Below are 8,936 nucleotides of genomic sequence, written 5' to 3'. Positions count from 1 at the left end.
CATCAAAATGAAAAAACAGAAAAATCATATTTGGAACTCACAAAACAAAGGAAGACAACACAAAAAATAATAAGGAGAGTTAAACGTCAGTACCAAAAAGATATACTTCTAATGATAGAAACAAATAGTGAAAAAACAAACTCAAGAGACTATTACAAAATATTTGGCAGACAATTACAAAGATATGATCCTCCAACATTAATGTTAAAAGATAAAGATAATAGCCTAGCCCATAGCAATAGTAAAAATACAGAAATTCTAGCAGAAACATTTAACAAGTTACTAAATTGTGAAGATCCCCCAGAACTTCTTCAGATAAACACAGAAACCCCAATTAAAACACCAGCAGAAAATATAAATCCACCTACAATTAATGAGGTCTACAGAGCTTTGAAAGAACTCAAAAACTACAAAGCAAGTGGAGAAGATCAAACGTTTGCTGAACTTTGGAAATATGCAGCAGAACCAGTAAAGATAGCATTACACAAATGCATAGTAAAAATCTGGAATGAAGAGAAATTACCAGAAAATTGGACTACTGCTATAATACATCCATTACATAAGAAAGGAGAAAAATCAAATCCAGACAACTATAGAGGAATTTCCCTTTTGGACTGCACGTATAAGATCATGTCAAGAATACTATACAACCGCTGTAAAGATCAACTAGAACTGGAACTGGGAGAATATCAAGGAGGATTTAGATCCTGGAGAAGCTGCCCAGAACAGATAATCACCCTAAAGTTAGTTATGGATGTCTACAAAAGAAGGCAAAAACAACTAGTCATAACCTTTGTAGATTTCAAAAAGGCGTATGATTGCATCCATAGATCTTCAATGATGAAAATATTAAGGAATTTTGGACTTCATCCTAAATTAATAAAAATGATACAGTTAACCTTAACAAACACCAAATCCAAAGTAAAATTTAGAGGAGAAATATCTGAACCATTTACGATTAAAACAGGGTTGAGACAGGGAGATTGTTTATCACCATTGCTATTCAATTGTGCTCTTGAATATGTAATGAGAGAATGGTACAAGGAAAATCCTATGAATATTAAAATTGGGACTAAGAAAGATAAAATAAACCTAAATTGCTTGGGATTTGCTGATGACCTAGCATTACTAGCTAATAATATTCAGGAAGCCACGAAACAAATAACAAGCTTACAAAATATAGCACAAAAATTAGGACTCCAAATATCATTTGAAAAGACTGAAATAATGGTAACGGATCCACTTGTAATAGATCACATCACAGTGAATAATAGGGAAATTAAAATAGTGAAACAATTTAAATACCTGGGTGAAATTATAACACATAAATTGGACGAGAAACCTGCATGGCGAGCAAGAACTAATAAAATGATAAAAGCTCAAAAACTAACGTGGTCTACGTACAATAAAAAATGTCTATCGATTAAAACAAAATTAAAACATTACAAGACGGTGGTTCAACCAGAGGTTACATACGGAAGTGAAACTCTTTTTAAAGTCACCCAGAAAAACAGAATTGACAAAATTTTAAAAGTAGAGAGAAGAATTGCTAGAACATGCATAAATAAGAAATATCAAAAAGCTGGGCAATGGCGGATAGTTCCAAATGAAGTGGTATACAGAGAACTGGAGCCCATCACTGATACTATACGAAAGAAAAGGATCTCTTTTTGTGGTCACATTCTGAGGACACCAGAAACCAGATTATCAAGGAAAATTATTGAGAAACTCTGGAAGTTGAAACAACAAGGAGGATGGCTTAAGGAAATAAGAGAGGATATGGAAGAACTGGAAATAACCCTGGATGATTTGCAGAACAAAACGCCAAATTTAAAGAAGTTGAGGGACACAGAAATAAGATTTAAACCAAAAATTGACAAACGACATACAATGAAAAGGGTATTTACAGATGAGGAACGACGAAAAGCATCGGAACGAATGAAGAGATACTGGGCCACTCGGAAGGGGAAAATACCAAAGAAGAGGACCAGAAATGATTGACTGAAGTGGTCCAATGAGGCCGTAAAAGCAGAAGAAGAAGAAGAAACAATAAATTTTGGTATTATAATTTTCTATGGTAAAACATAAGGAGGAGCTTTATATCAAGCCATAGGCACTCGGCGCTACTCGTCCGAAGCCGGAGAGGGTCGCTAGTTTGGTATAAAAATGGACCACAAACTTTACACTGAGTTTTGCTTTAAGAACAGCATAAACTGGACGAAAGTTTTGTGGATGTTAAGTATAACTTTTGATGAGACTTGTATTTATAAAACAGGGATTTATGAGTGGTATAAGTACTGGACAAGAATCCTGGAACCCCAGCGCATCACCAACCGATGGAGTACTAGAAAACGTGGAAGAAATAATTATAAACGATCTTCGACTCACTTTCAGAGAACTCGATAATGATCTTGGTGTATCATGTAGGTAATACTATGTTAAACATTTCGAGCTCTGAAACGTGTGACAGCAAAATTTGTTCTAGAGCTGTATGAAAAAAAAAACAGCGTCATATGCAAGTTGCAAAGGTGTCTTTAAATGAAGTCATTAACGGTTCATAAGTACTCAGTTGTGGGGTACCAGGTGATGAAACACGGGTTTACGGATATGAACGGCGAAAATAAGGCTCGCCGGCCGCGGTGGTCTCGCGGCTCTAGGCGCGCAGTCCGGAACCGTGCGACTGCTACGGTCGCAGGTTCGAATCCTGCCTCGGGCATGGATGTGTGTGATGTCCTTTTGTTAGTTAGGTTTAAGTAGTTCTAAGTTCTAGGGGACTGATGACCACAGCAGTTGAGTCCCATAGTGCTCAGAGCCATTTGAACCATTTTTGAAAATAAGGCTCAGTCGTTGCAGGGGAAACAATCTGGATCCTCAAGACCGAGAAAAACGTGACAAATGCGGTAGGATGGTAACAGGAAACGTGATTGGCGACTTCGGCTTCCTGTAAGCATTTTGGGAAAGTGTAGCACATCTAGAAAACGCCCGAGTATGGATCACTAGTGCGTCCCATTTTTCAGTGGTGCTCGAGCGTTGGCATTCCCAACCGTTTCAGATTAAAGGAAAACATCAATGCAATTCAGGGGCGTGCAGCTAGATATCTTATCCGTAGGTTCTATCGACGCAAGGAGAAAATACAAAAAGGTTCCGGCAAACTCAGGAATACAGAAATACAAGTCTCTGAGAAATAAAATAAAGAGGAAGTGCAGGGAAGCTAAGACGAAATGGCTGCATGAAAAATATGAATAAATCGGAAAAGAAATGACTGCCGGAAGGACTGACTCAGCATAGAGGACAGTCAAAGCAACCTTCGGTGACATTAAAAGCAAGGGTGGTAACATTAAATATGCAAAGGGAATTCCACTGCTAAATGCAGAGGAGAGATCAGATAGGCGGAAAGACTACATTGAGAGCTTCTATGAGGGGGGAGATTTGTACGACGTGATATAAGAGGAAACATGAGTCGATTTAGAGGAGATAGGGGATCCAGTATCAAAATTTAAAAGATCAAATAAGACAGAAGGGATAGATACCATTCCCTCAGAATTTCTAAATTCATTGGGGTTAGTGGCAACAAAACGACTATTCACGTTGGTGTCTAGAATGTGTGACTCTGGTGACAAACAATCTGCTTTCGGAAAAATATCGTCCACAGAATTCCAAAGACGGCAAGAGCTGACAAAAGCGAGAATTATCGCATAGTAAGTTTAACAACTCATGCATCCAAGTTGCTGACAAGAATAATATACAGAAGAATGGAAAAGAAAATTGAGGATGTGCCAGATGACGATCAGTTTGGCTTTAGAAAAGGTAACACGAGAGAGGCAATTCTGACGTTGCGTTTGATAATGGAAGCAGGACTAAAGAAAAATCAACCTGGAAAAAGCATTCGAGAGTGTAAAATGGTGCAAAATGTTCAAAATTATGAGAAAAAGGGGGTAAGCTATAGGGAGAGACGGGTAATATATAGTATGTACAAGAGCTCGGATTAAAAAGGTTGTGAGACATGGATCTAGTCTTTCGCCCTACTATTCAATATGTACATCGAAGAAGCAATGATGGAAACAAAAGAAATGTTCAGCATTCTAATTGAAATTCAAGGTGAAAGAATATCAGTGATACTATTCGCTGATGGCATTGCTATCCTGAGTGAAAATGAAGAAGAATTACATGACCTACTGAATGTAATGAACAATTTTACTGAGTACAGAATATAGATTGAAAGCAAATCGAACAAAGACGAAAGTAATGAGAAGTAGCAGAAATGAGAACAGTGAGAAAATTAACATCAGGATTGACTGTCACGAAGTAGATGAAGTTAAGGAATTCTGCTACCTAGGCAGTAAAATAACGAATGACGGGCGGAGTAAGGAGGACATCAAAAGCAGACTGGCAATGGCAAAAACGGTATTGCTGGCCAAGAGGAGTGTATTAGTATCAAACATAGTCCTTCATTTGAGGAAGATATTTTTGAGAATGTACATCTGGAGCACAGCATGGTGAAACATGGACTGTTGGAAAACCGGAACAGGAGAGAATCGAAGCATTTGAGGTGTGGTGCAACGAACGAATGTTGAAAATTAGTTGGATTGATAACGTAAGGAAGGAGGAAGTTCTGCACAGAAACGGAGAAGAAAGGAACATGTGGAAAACACTGCTAAGGAAAAGGGACAGGATTAAAGGACATCTGTTAAGACATGAGGGAATGACCTCCATGGTACTAGTGGCAGCTGTAGAGGGCAAAAGCTGTAAAGGAAGACAGAGATTAGAATACATCCCGCACATAACTGAAGACGTAAACTTCCTGGCAGATTAAAACTGATTTTCACTCTGCAGCGGAGTGTGCGCTGATATGAAACTTCCTGGCAGATTAAAACTGTGCGCCCGACCGAGACTCGAACTCGGGACCTTTGCCTTTCGCGGGCAAGTGCTCTACCATCTGAGCTACCGAAGCACGACTCACGCCCGGTCCTCACAGCTTTACTTCTGCCAGTATCTCGTCTCCTGCCTTCCAAACTTTACAGAAGCTCTCCAGCGAACCTTGCAGAACTAGCACTCCTGAAAGAAAGGATATTGCGGAGACATGGCTTAGCCACAGCGTGGGGATGTTTCCAGAATGAGATTTTCACTCTGCAGCGGAGTGTGCGCTGATATGAAACTTCCTGGCAGATTAAAACTGTGTGCCCGACCGAGACTCGAACTCGGGACCTTTGCCTTTCGCGGGCAAGTGCTCTACCACACAGTTTTAATCTGCCAGGAAGTTTCATATCAGCGCACACTCCGCTGCAGAGTGAAAATCTCAGTCTGGAAACATCCCCCAGGCTGTGGCTAAGCCATGTCTCCGCAATATCCTTTCTTTCAGGAGTGCTAGTTCTGCAAGGTTCGCAGGAGAGCTTCTGTAAAGTTTGGAAGGCAGGAGACGAGATACTGGCAGAAGTAAAGCTGTGAGGACCGGGCGTGAGTCGTGCTTCGGTAGCTCAGTTGGTAGAGCACTTGCCCGCGAAAGGCAAAGGTCCCGAGTTCGAGTCTCGGTCGGGCACACAGTTTTAATCTGCCAGGAAGTTTCATATCAGCGCACACTCCGCTGCAGAGTGAAAATCTGATTCTGGAAACTGAAGACGTAGGTTGCCGTGCTACACTGAGATGAAGGGCTTGGCACAGGAGAGGAATCCGTAGCGGGCCACATCAAACCTGTCAGAAGACTGATGAGGGAAGAAAAAAGGGATGGATCAAATGGATCAACAAGCGGATATTTGGGAGATGCTTCGCAAATGCAAATAGAAATTCCTGGCCAGCAGACGAACTACTTTTCGAGAAACACTATTAAGGAGGTTTAGGGAATCGACATTTGTGACGGACTGCAGAACGGCCCTACAGCCGCTAATGTACATCTCCCGTAGGGACCGTGAAGACACGTGAAATTAGGGCTCATATGGAGGCATACTATTAAGACTATGCTATCTATGTTCTTTAATGTTGTGGACATGGCATGACACAAGGTCGAATCATCGATGAGGAGTCCTTTAATGTCCAGTCACATTAATGAGATCACCTGTCAAAACCCTGAACAAAAACCATTTTTAGCGCGAATCGCTGCGAGCCGTGCAGGAAAACAGTCAATCCGGTTCTGAAAGGAAGAGCTGCGGGGCCGTGCCGACTTACCTGTCGTGGCAAACTGCGGTATGTTTCTCGGTTGACCATCCATGGTGGGAAGAGCCCTATCGAGGTAATCCCACATACTGTCGACGGGGTTTAAATCCGGGGAGTTTGGTGGCCAGGGGAAAACGGTAAACTTATCCTCGTCTTTTTCGATCCACGCGTGGGCACTAGAAGCTGTGTGACGCGTTGCATTGTCCTGCTGGAAGATGTCATCGTGACGAGGAGAAACAAAGTCCATGTGGGGGTCGTCATGGTCGTCATGGAATAGATGTATCTTTGTGTCAACTCATTGTATCTTCCACAACGACGATATCACCAAGGGAATGCCACAGAAACATTCGCCAGACAGCAACGGTCCGTCCTCCGGCATGGAACCTTTCGTCGATTTTTTCGCGGTGGTTGCTTTCAAACATTTCACGCCTTATGGAGAATATAACGTGATTCATCAGAAAAGACCATCTGGAGCCACTGAGTCGACGTCCAATTGCGACATGGGCCTGTTGTCTGTGGTCAGCGGTGCACCACTAATGCCTCGGTGACATTTTATCGCGCACCGTATACCTAAACCACGGCGCACGCGAACAGTTCACATCCATTGCCGTTTCGGAAATGCTTCCATCATTGGCCCGGAAGCCAATGATGCCCTTTCGGACGTTAGATAAGTCGCTCCGTTTCCGCATTACGACAACGACTGCACCGTTTTCAACACCCCCGACCCGTTTTGTATTCCCTCACTGCCAGTGTTGCCACCTGTCGTCTGTGAGTCGTTATTACACGCTGATGTCGAAAATAGGCGGTGGTCACGTTAATTACTCGACCTTTGAGTTACAAATTCAGCGGGATCTGCGTGAAGCAGTTCTAAAAAAAAAAGCCTTGATTCGTGACACAACAATTCATAGTTGTTACACTACTGTAATGTGCCTACTGAACTTCATTTCGTGTTCATTTTTTTTGTTTTTGTTTTTTTTTTGTTTTTTTTTTTTGGTGAAACGAAGTGCTGTAATGATGCCGTATCCTTCTTAACCGTCAGACGTCGCCCTACGTGACTTTGTTTGCAAAAATAAAGAAACTTCAATGGGACGTCCTTTAACAAGCATATATGTGATTAAAAACGCATGAGTGAGAGAGCTAAAAGACATCTCGAAGATCGCGTCCCAGACTTCCTTCGGGGAGTGGGTAAATATCTGGTGTAAGTGCATAGTATCTAATGTAGATTATTATTCAAGTGGATAACACTTTCTTTCTTTGTCTGAGCCTTGTCCCGCAGTTACGTAGGGTCAGCCATGGTTAACCGGATGTGGCATGTTAAGGGGTGGCCGGATGCCCCCCCCCCCCTGCCACCACCCCGTACCCCATGGGAAGGAATTAGTGTACCACAACTGTCTGTGTCTAATGTAAGCCATGGAATAGTGCGAATGTGTTGTACATGTTGTACATGTCGTGTAACTGAGGCGGAACGTGGGGACCAGCCCGGTATTCATTCAAGTGGATTACACTACCGTGACAAATACACTCAAGAGCCAAGGAAGTGCCACAGTACGACGCGACATGGACTCGACTGATGTCTGAAGTATCGCTGGCCGTCCATAAATCCATAGGAGTACGAGGAGGTGGAAATCTCTTCTGAACACTGAAAGGTGGCTACACTGAGTCACAGCGCCAGAGATCGCGCCAAAGAGTTTTATTCCGCCGCCTCCACTGGCAGTGCTTGTTCAGAAGTTTTGGTGGTTAGTGCTTTGCTGAGAGGATGTTGACAGCTGTACTATTTGAGGCCATGTCGTGTGCAGTTGTTTTGATGGGCTGGACAGCAGATGTTCGAATGGAGATGTTGTAATGATCAGAGTGTATTTTTAGTCAATATATATGAAGGTAAAAAACATTTTTTTTTTTAATTTCCTAACTAACAATGCCTCTTGGTCACAGGTTCAGTCAACAAAGCATCTGGCTTGTGTTCATGTATTATACTGTAATTCGGGTTTCTATGTGCAACTATAGTATTTCAGTTTTATTTAATTAATTCAGTGTAAATGGTATTTGAAATATCTTGTCTTATTGAGGAGGAACCGTGCCAGATGTGTTCGTTGAATCACACTTCCACACACAGAACAGTTACACTGGTGCTTTCTTGTTCGTAGTTTTTGTTTCGTAGCTTTTATAGTTGCTGGGGACTTGATTAATTAATTGTGGTAACGGAAATTTCCTTTCATTCTTTGTTGTTATCCTATGCAGTCAGATTGCGTACTAATACTAGTCAGGGCCAACCGGTTACGAGACTTCGTAATCGTACATACAGCTACCAAAATTAAAAATATTTGCATTCTAAATAATTAAGCCCCCATGCAACACCACGTTGCAAGGCATCCCAGATATGCACAATAATGTTTGTGTCTGGGGAGTTCGGTAGCAAGCGAAAGTGTTAGAAAAGTGTTCCTGGTGACACTCTGTAGCAATTCTGGATGTGTGGAGTGTCGCATTGTCCTGCTGGAATCGAGCAAGTCCGTCGGAATGCACAATGGACATGAATGGATGCGGGTGATCAGACAAGATGCTTACGTACGTGTCACCTATTATACTCGTATCTAGTCATATCAGCGCTTCCATATCACACAGTTGCGGATCCTCCATTAGCTTGAACAGCCCCTGCTGCGATGCAGGGCCCATGGATTCATGAGGTTGTCTCCATACTCGTACAGATCCATCCGCTCGATACGATGTCAAACGAGACGCATACGACCAGGTAACGTGTTTCCAGTCATCAACAGGCCAATATCTGTGTTGAC

The sequence above is a fragment of the Schistocerca nitens genome, chromosome 10 (assembly GCF_023898315.1).
Source record: "Schistocerca nitens isolate TAMUIC-IGC-003100 chromosome 10, iqSchNite1.1, whole genome shotgun sequence".
Taxonomy (NCBI): domain Eukaryota; kingdom Metazoa; phylum Arthropoda; class Insecta; order Orthoptera; family Acrididae; genus Schistocerca; species Schistocerca nitens.
Note: the sequence above shows the minus strand (reverse complement) of the source record.